Below are 853 nucleotides of genomic sequence, written 5' to 3'. Positions count from 1 at the left end.
CCGCGCAAATGTTACTATTCTCGCGGAAGGAGGGGCGGGGCGGGGTGGGGCGCGAGGACCCAGGGGCTTTTCTCCATCCGGATCCCGCCGCACGGTCACGCGCAGGCTTTGTGCGAACCGGGACGCTCGCCCCTCACCAGAGACCCGGTCCAGGAGGCCGCGGTTGGCTTCCGGCGCCCCTGGTGCCTCTCGAGCTGAGGTCTGGGCCGCATGCAGCAGCGAAAGCGGAGCTGTCGAGTCTCCAGAAATTTCCGACTCACCTACAACGAAATTGGCCCGGGACCAAGGCCGCACCCTCCGCGGAAACAGGGCGCGTGGTTTTGCGGCGCTTTAAGTTAGGAGAGAGGGCGAGAGAAGACGGATTCCCCCCATCCCCAGACACACACACACCCAGTTTTCCCAGAGGCTAGCAAGGGAGTGTTAGCACCAGATCCGGAGTGTCACTGTCTTTGAAAACAACGAAAATATGAAAATCGGAGCGCGGAGCTGAAAGGCGCCTCAGGCACCCGGCTCGGCTCCAGCTGGTCAGAAGCGGAGTGGGAGACGGGGGACAGAAGCGTTTGGTTCCCAGTCGTAAGGGGGCTTTGAAACTAAAAACTGGGGAGTTGCCACAGAATCCTGGCTTCTGGGTTGTGCACCCCGGAAACGGCGGAGTAGGGGTTGAGGCGGGACCCTATAGCGCTCCACGCTAAGGACATCTCCTGGGGGACCCGGGCTGACCCCCGAGCCACAGCATGCCCATCAGATGTTTCCAAAGTCTTCTCCCATTTCCTCTGGCTTCCGAGCCCGCCGTGGAGCGGGCTCGGGGCGGATTTCGCAGATAATTGCAGTGGGAACGGAGAGGCTTTGGTTT

This window comes from Lipotes vexillifer, unplaced genomic scaffold (assembly GCF_000442215.2).
Source record: "Lipotes vexillifer unplaced genomic scaffold, Lipotes_vexillifer_v1.1 scaffold242, whole genome shotgun sequence".
NCBI lineage: Eukaryota > Metazoa > Chordata > Mammalia > Artiodactyla > Lipotidae > Lipotes > Lipotes vexillifer.
The sequence above is the reverse complement of the archived record's forward strand: the minus strand, read 5'-3'. Positions refer to the sequence as shown.